Here is a 19,862-nt window from a genome sequence, read left to right as displayed (position 1 = left end):
TACACTTTTTCCAGAGTAGGTTATTGCCCAGAGCATTATCATGCTGGCCTTTTTTTAAACAAGCTTTATTCTAGGGGCACCTGGGTGGCTCAGTTGGCTAAGCATCTGACTCTTGACTCTTGGTTTTGGCTCAAGTCATGATCTCACAGTTCGTGAGTTCAAGCCTCGCGTAGGGCTCTGCGCTAAAGTGAGGAGCCTGCTTGGGATTCTCTCTCCCTCTTTCTCTGCCCCTCCCTTACACTCTCTCTCTTTCTCAAAAGAAATAAGTAAACTTAAAAAGAAGAAGAAGAAGAAGAAGAAGAAGAAGAAGAAGAAGAAGAAGAAGAAGAAGAAAACTTTATTCTAGTAATTCTTACTCTTAGGAGGACTCCAACCCCCACTCCCAACAAAACCTGTGGTAAAGCTATCTGCTTATAGATCTAGAAAGTTCATCTCTTTGGGAAAAAAAATTCACTAATTTGGTTTAAACCTGGTATGGAGGTTTTCTTGATCAAAACACACCAAAAAAATAGCAATAAAAGCTAAGTTAAATAATTCAAATAAAGTGCCAGGAGTTTTCCATTATTCCTACCCCTGCTCACAGTTCAAGGTGATATGAAGATAACCCATTTCTCAAACTGACCCAGATCTCTGCCTAGGACATGGATCCATTTGCTGGGTCTGAGCTCATAGCAAAGCCCATCTGGATGGATCAAGGCATATTTCTTCTTGGTATGGGAGCCAAACTTCCTGCCTGGAATCTGATCATCTTGGTTACTTAAAGATACTTTTAAAAATATATATGTTTAGGAGTGCATGGGTGGCTCAGTCGGTTAAGCATCTGACTCTTGACTTTGGCTCAGGTCACAGTGATCTCATGGTTCACGAGTTCAAGCCCCATGTCAGGCTCTGCACTGAGCATGGAGTCTGCCTGAGATTCTCTCTCTCTTTCGTTCTGCCCCTCTTCCCCACTCTCTCTCTCTCTCTAAAATAAAAAAATAAAATATGTATATATGTTTAAATCAAGACTCAGTTATGAACTTCCCCAGCTAAGCATCTGATACCATCAGAATGGTTTAAACCTGTGTTGACGGAATAACAAAAGGAAGGAAACTCATGAAAATTTCCCTGATGCTCTGTATTTTATTTACAAATAGCTGACCCCTCTGTGAAATTTGTGAATAGCCTTTTACAAGCATAAATGTGGCACCACGTATAGGCAGTCTTTCTCTATCTCAACCTCGAAACTGTTAACGGGGCATCAATATCTGAAAATGTTTACATGGATTTTAATGCTGAAAAGTATAATACTCTTAAGTTGCTGATACTGGTATTTAGGGTTTACCTCTCACCTAACTCTCAGGTCATTCCAAATAAACCCAAAACACCATGTCTGCAAATCTGAATGCAGTCTGTTTCTGCTATGTGGTGCAAGTCTCTTAATTAGTCTCTCTGGCCCCATTTTGTTCTTCTTCTGATAATACTACACCTGGGCAATAAACATAATTTCTTAAAATGCCAACAATGGAAATATGGAAGTCCTGCGGGGAAGCTAAATTTGGAATGAATGTGAGTTCACTTTTAAGTATGTTGAGTTTGAGGGGATGAAAGGGCATTAAGGAGGAGACATTACAAGGACAGTGACAGATTTAGGAAGTGCAAGAGGGAATTAGATCGTGATGTGTACATGTGAGTCATATAAGTCAAGATGGTAGGATCAATCATGAGATCTCTAAGTGAAAGTTTGAGAGTATAGAGCAGTGGTGAGCAATCTTTCTTTCTTTCTTTCTTTCTTTCTTTCATTCAAGAAGGACCACTTAAACGAAGCAGAAAGTGTTTACAAATCTTGTTTTTGAAACATTCAAAGGGAAAATAATGTTACTGGCTTCCATAACAAGACCTTATGCTCTGGGATGATTTATTGAGATATGAATATCTATTCTTCTCCCAGGCAGTGTTTTCTAGCTTGCCCTAGCTTGCTATATTTGTGATGTGTAATCTAAGGTAAAAAGAATGTAGACCTGAGTGGGGAAATGAGAAGAGAAGGGGAATAATTTAGCTAGAAAGGAGTTAAGTCAACCTTCAAAGTGTTGGAAGAAAGGGAGAAGGGAGGTAACCAAAAGCCCAATCAACTAGGTTCTAGAGAAAGAGTTTGGGGATTTATATAGAGAGAGAATAGAATGGAACCCAAGTGTGTCTCTGTAACCATAAATGGGTTCTCTGATGTTCTTTGAGATCTGTAAATAAAGTTGGAATACCTTTTAAAAATTGCCGTGTATCTTTATATGTGATACTGAGCAGAGTCTAGGCATATGGGACCCCAGGACTTATTAGAGTTCCAAGAAGAATGCCAATGAGAAATTTGGCAATGGTTTTGAACTGCTAAAATGTTAACTGATCATACTAAGAAGTCATGACACAGAAACAGCTTTCAAATCTTTTCTAACTTAATTTGCATTGCTTTTTAGAGTTTAAAAATGTTTTCACTTTTATATCTTCTTTTATCTTTGGGTGATCCCTTAAATTATCATCATCTGTAATTTACAGATGGGGAAATTGAAGCTTGGAGAAGTGAAAACCAGAAAGAGATCAGGCTTAATGATTAGTTCCACTCAATTGAATGCCTACTGAGCCTTGCTTACTGAGATTCAGGTTGTGCTACATCGTGGGGACACAACAATGATTAAAATGTGCATGCAATCCTCAGCCACCATACCATTCTTTCTTGACTCTTCCCCAGTTCTAAGAAGACTCATATCTCCTGTAAGCCTGGGCCAGGCTGGTTCATAAGGAGATCCAACTCTGAGCATCATCGACACAGACAGCCCATTTACAGGAAGAATCGACTCTAGGGTACTCTGGCAGTCCCATGCCTGTGATGTAGTCATCAAAATTGCAAAAATAAGGAAGATATGGGAACTCTTACATACCACTGAGTGGAAAATAAATTGGTACAATTACATTAGAAGGCAATCTAGCAACATCTATTAAAACGAAAGATGCCCTTATCTTACAATCCAGCAATTCCATTTCTCTCTCTATATTTGCAAGAAACTCTCCCATCAACGCATAAGGAGTCATGTAAATGAATATTCATTGAAGCATCATGTATAACAGGAAAATAATTGGAGACAATCTAAATGTTCATCATCCTGAGAATGGTTAAGTAAATTGTTGTATGACCACACAGTGAAATACCATATCATAGTTAAAATAAATGAACTAGAACTGGAGCTATAATATGCATCAATCTCAAAAAATAGAATATCTAGTGAAAACAAAAAAGTGGCAGGAGACCCATAAGGCTTGCTACCATTTACATTAACTTCAGACCCATGGAACAATAGTACATATTTCCATGTGTGATAAACATTTTAAAATACTCTTAGTGATAGTAACTCCAAATTTAGGATAGTTGTTACCTCTGCTGAAAGAGAAGGATAATGATAGAGTACGTAGAAGCCTTTAGCCAAATCTGTATTTCCCCCAAAGTGGATTGGAAAAAAAAATGGCAAAAAGTAAATGTTTGACAAAAACTGGTGGGAAAGATGAGTTTGTAATATTATTTTCTATATCATATATACTTGAAATATTTCACTTAAAAATATAAATGTTCTTTTAATGGTGGAATTACAGGATTTTTCTCTTTGTGCAGAAATTTCTTTTTTTTTCCTTTTTCCATGTTAAAATTCCATCCATACTTTGATATTTAATTCAAGTCTCACTACCTTATTGAGAATTTCTATGACAATCTTGTCAGTCCATACTATGCTCTCCCTTTTCTAAACCACAATAGGTCTATAAAGTTCTCTTGTATTCTATGATGATTTTATCAAAATGACTTTTGTTCTCAGTATGTTGAAGCCACATTTTAGGTACTGAGAAGGGGTAGGAAAAAAAAAATAAAGTTCTCTCGTATACAATGTTTGTATGACCAGAATTCTTTCATGTTGTTTAAATATATATTGCATTGCAGTAATATTCGGCTTTATTGTACACAAACCTTGTTTCTCCAATTATATTGTAAGAACCTTAAGAGCAGAGATAATGTCTTGAACTTTGAAAATCCTTCCCCAGTGCCCAGCAGAGTCTAACCAGACATTTATTAAAAGAAAAGTGGCGTATAAACCAATAATTATTACTCTTGCTACAAAGCCTTTATCTAGAAAGTTGAAAATACTAGTTGGAGCTACATTTGCTTTTATTTTCCCAGAGAGAGAATAGTAATGAGCTGTGAAATGACCAAAACTCAGGCAGCAGAAGGGAAAAAAAGAAATAGCGGGTTTGTATATTACACATTCTGGATAATCAGTTCTTGAATGATTAAGTGTGGAAAATCTCTTATGAGTAAAAGCAGATTTTAAAATTTTATTTTATGACTATGGACTTGTTTCATAGATCACTTCCAGTTTTCAGCTGATCCTAGGCCAAACTTACAAATTGTTTTGGAAAAAACACTTCCTCTTATAATATGCTACATCGCCACACACAAATATACATTGTTATCAATCTGCCTTCATTCTGGTATTTATTTCTCCTCAGAACCGAAAGTTGGGTATTGAAGAATGAGATCAATTTAAGCATCAGTATGGTTACTTTTAGCTTTGCAGTAGCTGCTAGGTCAAAACTACTGCCATTTTTGTGCCTGAACAGTTTCCCAAGGAAACTTTTGTAATATTGTATGAAACCAGGCCACTATCTCGTGGTTCTTTGGCCTAAGTACTATAACACTCAAAACACAGTTCTCTAAATTAAAACTTACCTCCATCTGTATTTATGACTGCATTTTTTAACTCTACGGTGTGCCTCAGGGACTTATATCTCTTATTACCCTCCTCTGTCTCTATGTCATTTGTGTCCTAATGAACATAACTAAGGGCACGAAAATATCATGCAGTTTGGCAAAAGATCATATATTCCCTCATTTTCACTCATTTTTAAAATGTTAGTGTTGAAGCAAAACCCTGAAGTAAAGTGACCAGAATTTTCCTAAAGTAATGAGGAGATTTATCATTGGTCTCTGCAATTTTTCCTTTCCCTAAGTAAAGTCAGAAAAATGCTATTATACAAATTATATATGTATATATATATATATATATAGAGAGAGAGAGAGAGAGAGAGAGAGAGTAGATTGGGTCCTAAAATTTCCCTAAACGATAAGTGTTTGTAACTTAGAATTAATTTCCCCATGAAAATATTGATTATGGTTAGATTTACAACCCAACGTATTAGTAGGTATGAGAGGATAGTAGATTAATAAACTGTATCTTGTTTTCTTATCTATAAGTTTATCATAGTAAAAAGAGAAGTATTTTTCCCTTCTCTTCTCTAGAGGGAGGGTTAAGATGGTGATTTTCTAAAGCCTCAGGGAGGCAGAAAACATAACTCTCTGGCAGGGGAAGGGGGTTCTAAGAAAAGGGGAGTGGCTTCACTTCAGGAGAATTTGGATCTGTTGAATCCCGAAGGATAGAGAATCAGACAGGAGTCGGTTTCCATAAATGGTAAAGACCTATGTCTACTCCTAGATAACATATCAGGATAGTAGACACCTCTGACGAGGATGCCAGCAAGGATATATTGCCCCAGATGCAGTAAAAGTATTAATTTATGCTAAACTGAAACAACAAGGGTACATATTATAAACTCTAGGGTTACTGTTAACAGAATAGTAAAATTATGTATAAACAACATAATGTATAAATAGAAGACAGATGGCATAATAATTTTTATAAGTAGTCAATTAAATCAAAGGAAGGCAAGAAAGAAGAAGGACCAAGTAACAAATAGGATAAATAGAAAACAAAATAGTAAGGTGTTAGCTATGAATACAAATATATCCTTAATTACCCTAAATATAAATGGTATAATATTCCATTAAAAAGCAGAGATTTCCAAACTGGTTTTAAATATAAAGATTTAATAATATAATATTATGATAAGTATATATATGCTGTTTACAAAAGATATAAAAGTTACAATCTAAAATTATACCACAGAAGTACCAGAGGGTGTGCTATGCCCCTTCAGACCAGCTGCTGCCATTAGATTTCCAAGGTCATAGTCCCAGTTTGGAGCAGCGTCCATCCGTAAGGGGGATGGAGGGTGCTGGGCTCTGGTCTGCTCACAGGGAGAGGTCAGGGACAGGGTCAGTATGGTGGGCATAAGTATATCTTCCCAAGTTCTCTTACAGTCCCTGCTGGGGCTCCCTGACTTATTTTGGTTGGTTCCTAGTGCTACTTCTTTTATAAAATACACTTTGTAGAACTGATTATATTATCTTGTTTACTTCGTGTGCGTTTGTACCTTTTTGTCTCCATCTTCCAAAACAGGTATTTTGGGGAAAAAAGTAATCTAGTAAAATCCCAGACAGAGAAAAATAAACAAATAAGTAAAATAATTACCACAAAAAATTAAAGGTGAAACAAAGACATTTTATGCAAACACTAACCCAAAGTAAGCTGGTACAGCTATACAATAATATCTACAGTAGACTCTAGGGAAAGAAGCATTATTAGAAATAAAGTGTGATATTTCACGATAATAATATTAACCTATCAGGAAGATATAACAGTTCTAATTTTGTACACAACCGACAACACACTACAAAATATATACAGCAAAAGAATTGCTGAAACTGCATGGAATAATAGACGAATCTATAATCACGGTAGGAGCCTTTAATACAGAATGAGAATGAGAAAAAAATTAGTGAGGGTACACAACATTTAAATATGACTAACAAAATTGACACAGTTGATGCATACGAAATATTTTAGGCAACAACTGCAGAATTTACTTTTGTTTCACGTGAGCATTGAATAGTTACTAAAAGTGACAATTCTTGGGCCATGAAGCAAGCCCCTCACCATATTTCAAAAGAAATCATGCAGAGTATGTTCTCTGAGCAGAGGGGGATTAAGTTAGCAGTCAACAATTTTTTAAAAATGACAAAATTCCCAAACACATAGAAATTAGGCAATATACTACTTCTAAATAATCCAGTAGTCAAAGAAAAAATATCAGTGGAAATGAAAAAATATTTTGAACTCAATAAAAACATGACACATTAAAAATTTTAAGATGCAGCTAAAACTGTGTTCGGGGGGAAATTTATAATCTTAAAGGCTGAAATGTATGGCTTTAAACAAGAATTACCTAAGTATCCATCTCAAGAACTTAGAAAAAACCAATGAAACCTGAAAAAAGTATAAAAAAGGTAATGATAGGGGCACCTCGGTGGCTCAGTCAGTTGAGCATCCATCTCTTAGTTTTGGCTCAGGTCATGATCTCACAGTTTTGTGAGTTTGAGCCCCGTCAGGCTCGGCACTGACAGTGCAGAGTCTGCTTGAGATCCCCCCTGTCTCTCTGCTGCTCCCCCACTCACACTCTCTCTATCTCTCTCAAAATAAACAAGTAAACTTAAAAAATTAATAAAATAGGGGCACCTGGGTGGCTCAGTTGGTAAGCGTCCAACTTCAGCTCAGGTCATGATCTCGTGGTTCGTGAGTTTGAGCCCCACATCAGGCTCTGTGCTGACAGCTCAGCGCCTAGAACCTGCTTTAGATTCTGTGTCTCCCTCTATCTCTGCCCCTCCCCTGCTCGTGCTCTATGTCTCTCTCAAAAATAAATAAACATTAAAAAAGATTTTTTTAATTAATAAAACAAAAAAAAGTAATGGTAAAGTGAAGAGAAAAAAATTAATGAAAAATATAGAGAAGAGTCACTGAAAAAAATAATAGAACTGGTAAATCTTGGGGCGCCTGGGTGGCGCAGTCGGTTAAGCGTCCGACTTCAGCCAGGTCACGATTTCACGGTCCGTGGGTTCGAGCCCCGCGTCAGGCTATGGGCTGATGGCTCGGAGCCTGGAGCCTGTTTCCGATTCTGTGTCTCCCTCTCTCTCTGCCCCTCCCCCGTTCATGCTCTGTCTCTCTCTGTCCCAAAAATAAATAAAAAACGTTGAAAAAAAATTAAAAAAAAAAAAAAAAGAACTGGTAAATCTAGCAAGACAGATCACACATATAAAACAGAAACAAGAACAAAAAGGGTACATATTACCTTTATCAGGCTTGGAAATGGGGACATCACCAGAAATCCTACAGACATTACAAGTTGAATTAAAAATATTTTAGAAAACCTAATGTCAATAAATTTGAAAATTTAGATGAAATGGGAAATTTCTAGGACAACCCAATACAATAAGTGACACCAAAGAAGTAGAAAACATGAATAGTCCTATCAACCAAAGAAACTAAATAGTGACTAAAACTCTTCACACAATAGGGGCACCTCGGTGGCTCAGTCCATTAAGCTCTGACCTGAGCTCAGGTCATGATCTCGTGGTCCATGATTTCAAGCCCTGCTTGGGCTCTGTGCTGACAGCTGGGAGCCTGGAGCCTGCTCCAGGTTCTGTGTCTCCCTCTCTTTCTGCACCTCTCCCTCTCATGCTCTGTCTCTCTCAAAAATAAGCAAACATTCTTTTTTAAAAAAAAAATTTTTTTTTTCAACGTTTATTTATTTTTGGGACAGAGAGAGACAGAGCATGAATGGGGGAGGGGCAGAGAGAGAGGGAGACACAGAATCGGAAGCAGGCTCCAGGCTCTGAGCCATCAGCCCAGAGCCTGAAGCGGGGCTCGAACCCACGGACCGCGAGATCGTGACCTGGCTGAAGTTGGACGCTTAATTGACTGCGCCACCCAGGCACCCCGCAAACATTTTTTTTAATCTTCACACAATAAATCTCCAGAATTTGATGTCTTCACCAGTATATTTTCCCAATATTTAAGGAAGAAGTAACATCAATCATATGTAAACTTTTTCAGAGAACAGAAAAAAAGAAATGATAACGTATTTTATGAGGCCAATAAAGTGTTGATCCCCAAACCTGAGAAGGTCATTACAAGAAAGGAAAATTACAGACCAGTCTCTCTCTTATCAAAGATGAAAAACTTCTAAATTAAATATCAGCAAAACAAACCCAATAATATATTATACATAAAATGTGTTTTTTTTCAAGCATTCAAAGTTGGTTTAACATTAACATCTTATTATGTACCCAATTAATAATATAAAAGAAAATTTATATATTCGTCCTTGTAGATACAGAAAAAGTTTTGATAAAATTCAACATCTATTCGTGATTTAAAACTCCTAGCAAACTAGGGATTTCCTCTCTTTTTGGTAGTCTTTTATTTTGAAAGAGTTTCAGACTTCTAGAAAAGTTGTAAAGAAAGAAGAAAAACTCCTGTATCACCCTCAACAAGATTCTGTAATTATTTCCATTTTATCACATTTGTCTTTTAAAAAAAATTTTTTTTAATGTTTATTTATTTTTGAGACAGAGAGAGACAGAGCATGAGCAGAGGAGGGGCAGAGAGAGAGGGAGACACAGAATCGGAAGCAGGCTCCAGGCTCCGAGCTGTCAGCACAGAGCCTGATGCGGGGCTCGAACTCACAGACCATGAGATCATGACCTGAGCCGAAGTCGGAAACTTAACTGACTGAGCCACCCAGGCGTCCCACACATTTGTCTTTGTAATGTCACTTTGTCTATTTAAAATCTATTTACTTTTCTGAACCATTATGAGTAAGACATGATATCTCTTTATCACTAAAATGCTTCAGTATATAATTTTAAGGACAATCCATGCATATAATCACAGTAAAATTACCAAAACAAGGATATATAATTTAATGTAATCTATAGAACTTACTAAATCTCACCAGTTTTCCTAATACAACTTTTTGTAATCAAAAAAAAAAAGTATTTTTTTCTGGTCCAGGGTCCAATCCAGGCTCATACATTACACGAGTTGTCATATCACTTTAATCTTTTAAAATCCAAAATATTCATTATCTTTACTTTTTATTTTATGATCCTGATGTTTTGAAGTGTACAAGCTTGTTATTATGCAGAATGTACCTCTACTGGGTTCAATTAATGTTTCCTCATGAATTGATTCAGATAATGCATTTTTGGCAGGAATACCAAAGCAATAATATTATACCTGCGACAGCATATTACATCAGGATGCCCATGGCTTTGGTTTGTCCCATTACTGGTAGTGTTAACTTTATTGCCGAGTTAAGGTGATGTATATCACATTCCTCTCTTATAAAATTAGAGTTTCCTCTATGTAACTAAAGGTATTTTATGTGGAGATATTTTGAGACTATGTAAATATCTTGTTTTTCATTAAATTTCACCCACTAACTTTTTTTTAAAGTTTATTTATTTTTTTGGTGGGGGGAAAGAGGCAGAGAGGGAGAGAGAGAGAGAATTCCAAGCAGGCTCCACGTTGCCAGCACAGAGCCCAACGCAAGGCTCGAATTCATAAAACCTGAGATCATGATGTGAGCCAAAACCAAGACCCAGATGCTTAACCGACTGAGCCACCCAGGCATCCCTCACCCACTAACTTTTAACATCTTTTGATGATTCTTTCCTGAATTAATCATTACTCTGCTTACAAAATGATGATTTTCCAACCTAATCATTCCTTATATATTTATTAGTTAGAATTTCAAAACTGGGTCAAAGACTTGAACAGGTACTTCCAAAAAGAGAATCCCCAAGTGCCCAATAGACACAGCAAAAGCACAGGTTAAAATCAGAAGATGGGAGCCACTGGAACTCTCTTCTATGCTGCTGGTGAGGATGTAAATTGGTATATCACTTTGGAAAACTGTTTGGCAATTTCTAAGAAAACTGAATATGGGAGTAACCTACAAACCAGTAGTGGCCAAAATTTGGAAAAAACAAAATGCCCATCAATAGTAGAATAGCTACATAGATTATGTATCTCTGTGCAATGCAATGCTACGCAGAATGAGAATGGACAGACTGCTGCTACACATGGATGAAGTTTTTAAACATGTCAAGTGAAAGAAACAGCACACAAAAGTGTGCATTTATTTAAGGTTCCAAAACAGAAGAGATTAGGTTACTGTGATAGAAGTCAGGATTATCTTTTTTTCTTTTTTTAATTTTTGTTTAATGTTTGTTTATTTTTGAGAGAGGGGGAGAGAGAGAGAGAGAGAGAGAGAGCAAGCAAGTGAGCAGGGCAGGGACACAGAATCCGAAGCAGTCTCCAGGCTCTGAGCTGTCAACACAGATCCTGCTGCAGGGCTCAAACCCAGAAACCATGAGATCATGACCTGAGCCAAAATCAGATGCGTAACTGACTGAGCCGCCCAGGTGCCCTGAGCATTGTGGATATCTGACAGGAAGTTGTAATTGAGGGGGAGCATAAAGGGATTTCTAGAGTACTAGAGGTCCTCCTTGATCTTCATACTGGTCACAAGGGAGTGTTTACTTTGTAAAAGGTCTTTGAGATCTTACCCTTCTGATTTGTGCCATTTTATTTATTTATGATATATTCAATAAAAGGTTTATGTAAAAAGTCATACTCACACGAATACTTGTAGAACGGTCAGAACACAGAACACGATTTATAACCAAATAAATTCTATTTGTTTGAATTTGCCCAATCTAAGAATATCCTATAAATGGAAATCCAACATACAAAACAGAAAATTACTTGTGGCACAAAAGCACCTTTCACTTCACAAAGCAACACATCAGATGCATGAAAGGAACAAGGATGAGACTCATAGCAGATCTATTTTTCAATTTTGGAAATTTATCCGAAGAAAAGAAATGACTCAACAGAAGCACAAATCTTGCTGTGAAAATGTTCATTTTGAACATGATGTCTGCTGACAAAACACTAAAATCACCCCCAAATCCAACCCCTGGATCAAGATTTAATAAATTATGATATACCAGTGCAAGAAAATAACATACATTAAAAAGGATGTATAGAGTTCCTTATAGAAACGCTAAAAAAATTTGCAAGTATAATGTTAGGTAGAAAAATTGAAATGTAAGGTGATATGTATACCGTGATTCTAACTATGTAGAAGGTGAACCAATAGGTAAGATGAAAAAAGTAAGACTTGTGTTGGAGTGATAGATTTACGGATTTTTTTTTTGAGGGTTTGAGGGGGTAAACTTCCCTCCATTCCCTATAACTATTCTCTCTGTCTCTGTCTCTGGTCTCTCTCTCTCTCTCTCTCTCTCTCTCTCTCTCTTTTTGAAGATCTAATTGGCTTTATTAAAAGATTCACAAATGAGACAGCACCCCACCTAGCAGGTAGAAGGGCATTCCCCTCCATGAATATCCTTTATCATTATTTGGATCAGTTAGAGTTCTTTCGTGGCGAGCAATAGAAATGAACTTAAATAAAAGAAGAGATTTATGGAGCCATAGAGGAGTAACTTAAAGAATCAAAGGAATAACTGAATGTCCTAGAGGAAAGAAGAGCCAGGAAGTTTACAGAGATCTTAGAAACAACATTCCCTAACCAGCTCTCTGGTATTCTGCCCCCCCCCCCTCCCCACCATGACTTGTTTTATTTTTTATTTTTTTATTTTTTTTCTTTTTCAACGTTTATTTATTTTTGGGACAGAGAGAGACAAAGCATGAACGGGGGAGGAGCAGAGAGAGAGGGAGACACAGAATCGGAAACAGGCTCCAGGCTCTGAGCCATCAGCCCAGAGCCCGACGCGGGGCTCGAACTCACGGACCGCGAGATCGTGACCTGGCTGAAGTCGGACGCTTAACCGACTGCGCCACCCAGGCGCCCCCCATGACTTGTTTTAAATGCCTTCTGTCCCTGTGTGCCTCTACTCGAGGTTCAAATTATTGGGAGAGAAAAATCTGATCGTCCTAGCCTGAGTCAAGTATCCACCTTGTCTTGTGGCAATCACATCAGGACAACCTGGAGTTGGGGAAAGGCACTTTCCTAAGGAAGAAGGGTAGTGTTGTTACCAGAAGAACAGGGAGCTGACAGATGCTGGGTAGAGAAAACAACAGTTCCGTGAAATCTTCATCACCTTTTCAATAAATCAGAATATTACTACCTTCTTAGAGTAAGTGAAAATATGCCTATTGGAAAAATTTGCACAATTTAAAAGAGTATACAGTAAAAGAGTAATGGAAAAGCAAGCATCCTTTATCCCACTACCCATGACTTTGTGTTTATTATCTATTGCGTAACCAATTGCCCTCAAAAGATTAATGGTTGCCTAGGGCTGGGAGGACTGGGGATGATAGCTAAAGAGAACAGGATTTCCCTTTTTTTTTTTTAATCATGTTCTAAAATTAGATTGTGGAAATGGTTGCACAACTCTGAATATACTAAACCACTGAAATTTCAGTGGGCACATGTTAAGGTATGTGAATTATATCTCACCAAAGCTATGTGGAAAAACTACTAGTTTAACCAGCTATCTCAATTTTCCCCGGGCTTCCCTGGTTTTAGCACTGACAATCCCTTATCCCAGGAAACTCAGTCCTAGTAAATCCTGGACAGCTGATCATCCTATACAAAATGTAGCAGCTTAAGACAATAAATGTTTGTTAGCTCATAGTTTTTCTAGATCAAGAATCTAGGAGGAGCTTAACTGGGAGACTCAGGGTTGCAGTCAAAATGTCAGTGGGGAAGGAGTGTCTGGGTGGCTCCATTGGTTAAGTGTCTGACTCTTGATTTCGGCTCAGGTCATAATCTCATGGTTCTCAAGGGTTTCTGCGCTGACAGCTCAGAGCCTGCCTGGTATTCTGTCTCCCTCGCTCTCTGCCCCTCCTCCGCTTGCTCTCTCTCTCTCTCTCTCTCTAAATAAAGAAATGAAAATCAACTTAAAACAAAAAGATGTCATTAGGGCTGCAGTCATCTGAAGGCTTGACTTAGGCCAGAGGATTTGCTTCCAAGCTTACTTGTGTGGTTTTACCAAGAGGCCTCAATGTCTTGCCTTGTAGGTCACTCCATAGAGTGCCCTCATGATAGGACAGTCGGCTTTCCCCAAAAGTGTCTGATCTGAGAGTAAGAAAAAGAGACTAACATGGTTGTTGTAGAGTCTTTTATAACCTAATCTTAAATGCGTGTGCCATTTTTTCTGTCATATTTTATTGGCCGCCCAGATCAACTCTGGGACAATGTGCGAGGGAACAATCTGCTGCCATTTCCAGGAAGCAACAAGCATGGGGCTGTCCCAGAGGCTGGCTCCCGTTAGCTGTGATGCGAACTCTAACCCTATCAGCATTTTACTAACATTTTGCTGGTTTTTAAACTAAAACACGCCCGTTATGGAACATATGAACAGTATGAGAGTACAAGAGAAAATATGTTATGGTGAATATCTTTGTATATAAATTTTACTTCTATCTCTGATTAGATAGGATAGATCCATAGGTGTGCAATTATTACAGCACGTGATTTAAGTATCTTAAGACTTGTTGCATATTGCCAAAATGCTTGTCTGATGCTTGCGTTGTATCAGAGTGCCCATTTTGTCATACCCTTGGTGGCCTTAAGTATTATTGTTAGAAACTCTGCCAATTTCTGTGTGAAAAGTTGTATCTCCTTGTTTCAGAGTGCCTTTTTCACAGTAAGGTTAAACATTTTCCCAGGTTTAGTGGCGCTGCTAATAAGTAAGCATATAAATCCTTTCTAGATACATTCATGAATTCACTTGATATTTATTGAGTGCCTGGTGTAAGGACATAGAAGTGCCCCAGCCCCCAAGATGCTCACATTCACACGAGTGAGATTGGAGAAGGAAGGAAGGAAGGAAATATTTAAAAAGTGCAGCCAAGAAAACCATTGGGGTGCTGATGGAGACTGCAAGTACTTTTCTCTTGTTGGCGCATCAAGGACAGAGCTGAAGGATAAGGGAGTGTTAACAGAATCAGACCAGACCAGGGAGCTCAAATAAAATCTTGTTGGCCTTCTCAGCCCTGTTAAGGTTAGACCCTATCTCCGAGGCTAAGGGGAAAGCAGGAAAGGGTTGTTTTTTGTTTGTTGTTTAAAATAATCTCTACGCCCAACATGGGGCTCCAACTCATGACGAGTTGGAACTCACGGCTTCATCAAGTGTTGTATGCTCTACTGACTTGAGTCAGCCAGGCACCCGAGGAAAGGGTTTTACACATGGGAGTGAGATAATCAGATTTGTGTTTTTGGAATGTCCCTTTGGGGAGGTAGAATGGATGGATATGGATAATGGAGGTAGAATCGATGGCCAGATGGGAAATGGCTGTAGTCCAGGACAGAGGTGAAGATGGCTTGATCCTGGGGAGCAGTGGGAAGGATACTGAGAAATATCTGAGATTTAATTAGCATCTCTTGTCCCAGTCTAGGTTTCTGAGAAAATTAAGTAATAAAACAAACACGGGCGGATAGACTCCAAAACATGCTATTTTTGGCTGAAAAAAACAAAAACAAAAACAAAAACAACTATGGTGGAAGTTTTAGCTGAATGTGAGAGCCAAATGAGATGCTACTAAACCCTTGGAATAGGGCAGGCTTCTCTGAGATAAGGCCACCTGGACGCCTCTTTGGAAATAAAGGATTTATTCCCCTGGCTGCTGGGAGGGCTGCTAGAACCCTCATCTAGCAACCCTCTTTAGGGATGGCCTTGGCCAAAGAGAACCACTAGCCCCAAGTCATGTTCCTTCTTGGGGTAGCTGGCATCCAATGACAGATTAGAGTGGGGAATATAAAGTTTTGGTTCCCTAGCCCCAATTTGAGACAACTTTGAAAGGTCATCTCAGCTTTGGAACCCCCCCCCCCCACCCCAAGGTCATCTAAAGCCTTTATAGAGACTGAATCTCAGCTCAACTTCTCCCTTTGTCCAATCTTCCCTCCCTCCCCTCCCCTCCCCTTCCCTCCCCTCCCTTCCTCTTCCCCTTCCCCTTCCCCTTCCCTTCCCTTCCCTTCCCTTCCCTTCCCTTCCCTTCCCTCCCTTTCTCTTCACTTCCCTCCGCAAGTATTAATCCTGAGAACACTGCTAATAAACCTCCTATACATGAATATCTATCTCAGCATCTGCTTTCCAAGGAACCCAAACTGTGACATCCTCTGGGGAATGCTGCACCTGGATGACTATTAAAATGTGTGTCCTCATAGGGATGTCTGGCTGGCTCAGTCAGAAGAGCATGGGACTCTTAATCTCAGGGTCGTGAGTTCAAGCCCCATGTTGGGTGTAGAGATTACTAAAAAGAAGAAAAAAGAAACTTAAAAAAAAAAGAAAAGAATGTGTGTCCTTGGGGTTAGCAGCCGAGAGAATAAAGGGTGGCTCAGAAGTAACCACCCCAGGTTGTCCTTCCCGATGTACAAATCACGCGTCACTCCACCTTCCCTGAGATGGAGCAGTTAAATGCATGGAGATGTGCCAACTGTTGTACCACCTCTGTTTCTTCAGCAAAGTAGGAAACATTAGGACAATATTGAGTGACATGAAGGAGACAGAACCTTTAGGAATTAATGTAGGAGAAACAGGTGAGTAAACATAGGATCAATCAAGAATTACTCCTAGATGAAAGACAACGACAAGTTTGGAGGAAAGTATGAGCTCACTCTGAGGTGTCTTTAGGATGTCCGAGTAGAGTTGTTCAGTAGGCAATTAAAGATATAAATCTGGAGTTCAGGAATGCGACTGGAAGTAGCAATATAAATGGGTGTACTCAGCAGCTTATGCCTCATGACAAGGATCCCACAGAGAAATAATTTAGGGAACAGAAATACATTTCTCTAATTTTTTTTTTTAACATTTATTTGCCTTTGAGAGACAGAGCACACGTGGGGGAGGGGCAGAGAGAGAGGGAGACACAGAATCTGAAGCAGGCTCCAGGCTCTGAGCTGTCAGCACAGAGTCCAACGCGAGGCTCGAACCAATGAACCATGAGAGCATGAGCTGTGCTGAAGTCGGACGCTTAACCAACTTAGCCACCCAGGCGCCCTGAAAGATATTTATTTAAAAAAAAAAATCCAACAACCTCTAATTAGTATTTTCAGAGATTTGAGAAGATATTACCTACCTAAAACAGGAGCAAGGATGCTATAGCAAGAAGGTTCAGAAATACGTGGAAATCTTGGGAATGAAAAGTATGTTTGGCAAAACTGAAAGTCCACTGGAAAGATTAGATAGTTGATAAAACATCTCAGAAAGTAGAGTATGAGTAGAAGGTGAGAGACATAAAGGGTAATTCCAAACGGTCTAACAGTCAGATAATGGTATTTATGAGAGCCTTCATCTTGGTTCCCCCCATTTTTTTATTATCTGTCCTTGGATGTTTCTGGACCAGCTTTTAGCAGGAAGTTCTTATGAGGAAAGGCCAGGGTTTTGTGTTAGAAGGAAAGGATCCAGCAGAGGGGAAGAAATGGAGGGGGGTGGATAAAGAAGTAGGTAACTGATGGAGTGCTCTCCCTGACAAGACTAAATGGGGTAGATACAAAGCTGTGGTGCAGGGGCTCACCTTAATTAAGAGGCACCCTTTCTCTGTGCAAGTGGAGAAAATGTGTGGAGGGGCAAATTGCTATAACAGGATAGACTGGCTGGATTATAAATAAAGAACTTTCTTTTTTAATTTTTATTAAAAAATTTTTAAATGTTTATTTATTTTTGAGAGAGAGAGAGAAAGAGTGTGAGTGGGGGAGGAGCAGAGAGAGGAGGAGACGCAGAATCTGAAGCAGGTTCCAGGCTCTGAACTATTACTACAGAGCCCAATGCAGGGTTCAAACTCATGAACGTTGAGATCATAACCAAATGTTGAGATCATGAGCCAAAGCCTGATGCTTAACTAACTGAGGCAACCAGGCGCTCCTCTTTTCTTTTTTATTTTTAAAGTTTAGTTATTTATTTTGAGAGAGAGAGAGAGAGACTTGAGCGCATGAGAGCCAGAGAGGGGCAGAGTGAGAAAGAATCCCAAGCAGACTCCGCACTGTCAGAACACAGCCCAACATGGGGCTCTGTCTCACAAACCATGAGATCATGACCTGATCTTAAATCAAGAGTCAGACGCTTAACCGACTGAGCCACCCAGGCACCCTCAGAAATTTATTTCTCATAGTTCTGGAAGCTGGGAAATCTAAGATCAAGGCATGGCACATTCAGTGTCTCCTGAGGGCCTGCTTCCTGGTCATTTTCCCACTGTGTCCTCATGTTGGGGGAAGGACAAGAGAACTGTTGGGAGGGGGGGTTCTGTTATAAGGGTGCTGATCCCAGTCATGATGGCTGGAGTCATGACCCAATCACCTCCCAAAGGCCCCACCTTTGAATACCATCCCATTAGGGATTAGGTTTCAGCATATGAATCTAGTGGGTGAAATAATTTTCTGATGGTTTGTATTTTCTCTCTAAAGTATGAGCACTGTCATTGGTTGAGGCTAACTGGGTGGGCATGGAAGTTGGGATGGGATGTGGTCAGGGAAAGCCGAGGTGTATGGAGACTTTTCTTTTTCTTTTTTTGAAATAGACTAAATGAAGGACGAAAAACAACAAAGCTGCATGAGGAAACAAGAAGTGATTGCCAGGCTCCTCTGAGGGCCCAGGTGAGTTGGAGGTCAACACCGCAGTGGATGGTTGAAAGGAGACTTTGACAACGAGAGCAGAGGTGAGGAATCTCTAAAACAGAGAGACAGCCTATTCTCATAACGAAAAGTCTCCTGCTTTCTTCTGAGAAGAGAGTTGTATAAACGAAAAATAGAACAACATCCTCCTCTGAGTCATAGGCCTCATTTTCATCAGCTCCCCAGTCCTGCTTATTTTCCTTTGATGTTTACAAACGGCACATGTGATTATAAAGGGGAAAGGTGAAGGGTATAATAAACCAAGGACGCAGGAGGAGGAAGGGACTCAAGAGCCCGAAGGAGGGAAGGAAAGCACCCAACTGAGAGGAAACAGCCAGGGCCGGGGCTTCCTCCAGCCCTCTCGGTGGAGCCCCCGCCTCCTGCACAGAAACTCCCTGCAGGGATCAGACACTTGGTCGGTCGTCTTCACCCATCTACCCTCAGCATCTAGAACAGAGCCTGGCACCACACAGGTGCAAAGTAGACATTCGTTTGGTGAATGAATGAAATCCACAGAGCAGTTACTGGCTTTTCCAGTGGCTGAGCACACAAAAGTTTCCTCCCCCCCCCCCCGCCCCCCCTTCCCTTCCTTTACAAAAAGTTTTCAGACAGCTTTTGGGCCCGCTGGGGCCTTTTCAAAAGACAAATAGTCCTACCGATGCTCCAGAGGACCCACCGCCCACCTTCCAATCAGAACTGCCTCTCTCTGTTCTTCTTGGAAAGGGAGGCACAGCTTGCTTTGCAAGAGACTTGCATAGGAAATGGGGCAATCTGGGCTGTTTTTCAGCCTTTTCAACCTCATTTCCTAAATTAAAGAAAGAAATGTAAGGAATCTTAGGAATATGAAACTTCTCCGGAATAATCTTTATTGAGCTGTGCTTGGAGCCAGCTGAAATCCTGAAGGGCTGTCAAGGCAGCCAAGAAGAAAAGAGAATGAGAAATAACTTAAACGATCTTAGCCAGACTCTGAAAAAGATATCTAGAGCAGCTGCTATTTTTTCCTTCCCAAAATGGTTTGCCTTTCCCCCAGTTTGATGATTGTTTTAGATTATTTTGGGGTATAAGAGGAGAAAGAAGGAGGGAATCCAGTGTTTAGGAAGTAACATGATGAGGTTAGTTGTACCCTGGAAGCTTTATAATTTACACAGCTGTTTTATACGTGCCGACTTCCTCTCCTTTTAGGACGCCACTGACTGGTAAGTCAGGATTTTATTCACAGCATTCCCTTTAGAGGTTGTTCATGGCACTCTGGCTCCCCCGCCCACTTCAGTGTATCTCTGTGGTCTATGGATCATCTCTCCAGAGTTTCATCGCTGGGGTGAAGGGCCATTTGGTCTATCCTACAATTATCCAAAAAGAGTGCAGGAAAAGCCATGTAGTCTGCCAGATGGACAAGGAACACTTGACTGCACTAAAAAATTTCCAGCAATGGTATCCCCAGCCTGCCTTTTTGCTGTGAGCGGTGCCCGAATTCC

General features: G+C 39.6%; 1 long non-coding RNA gene and 1 other non-coding gene across 2 annotated transcripts in view; both read left to right on the top strand.

Annotated features, from left to right (window-relative positions):
- LOC109498285 overlaps positions 1 to 19,862 on the top strand; it is a 36,205-nt gene that overhangs the window by 9,499 nt on the left and 6,844 nt on the right. Inside the window, exon 2 of the long non-coding RNA XR_002155032.3 lies at positions 18,294 to 18,369. This is a non-coding gene — a long non-coding RNA (uncharacterized LOC109498285). The remainder of the gene's footprint in view (positions 1 to 18,293; positions 18,370 to 19,862) is intronic.
- Positions 3,795 to 3,866, top strand: LOC111559957. The gene has a single exon (XR_002741417.1). It is a non-coding gene; the product is annotated as a small nucleolar RNA SNORD59 (small nucleolar RNA).

The sequence above is a fragment of the Felis catus genome, chromosome A3 (genome assembly GCF_018350175.1).
Source record: "Felis catus isolate Fca126 chromosome A3, F.catus_Fca126_mat1.0, whole genome shotgun sequence".
In the NCBI taxonomy this organism is placed as follows: domain Eukaryota; kingdom Metazoa; phylum Chordata; class Mammalia; order Carnivora; family Felidae; genus Felis; species Felis catus.
The sequence above is the reverse complement of the archived record's forward strand: the minus strand, read 5'-3'. Positions and strand labels throughout refer to the sequence as shown.